We start from the raw sequence: 384 nt of genomic DNA on the forward strand, positions 1-384 counted from the left end.
TACAAGATCGGTCGTGGACCGACACTAATCCGGCTCAATGCAACGAGTACATTAAAATTCACATTCGCAAATACACAATAACCAGAAACGCGAAGTTGGGCGCCAGGCACGAGCGGGCGTGCCACCCTTCGAATTATCACGCGGAATTGAGATCTAGAACGCGGTAGAGGGGCGGTTCGTAGGGTGCGGAGGAATGTGGAAGAGCAAGGGCGAGATAAAACACTCAGAATTTCTGTAACAATAACAATGAGTAACAAATATATTTGTGTGTGCTGGAATTTACAGGCGATTCGTTCGGCCGCGACTAACGCCGCGGCAGCCGTCGGCGGTATCGCCGAGGTCGCGATTCACACGTCCGGGAACGCTCCCGGAGATGACGGGTAA

This window comes from Wasmannia auropunctata, unplaced genomic scaffold (assembly GCF_000956235.1).
Source record: "Wasmannia auropunctata unplaced genomic scaffold, wasmannia.A_1.0 LD335997.1, whole genome shotgun sequence".
Lineage (NCBI taxonomy): Eukaryota > Metazoa > Arthropoda > Insecta > Hymenoptera > Formicidae > Wasmannia > Wasmannia auropunctata.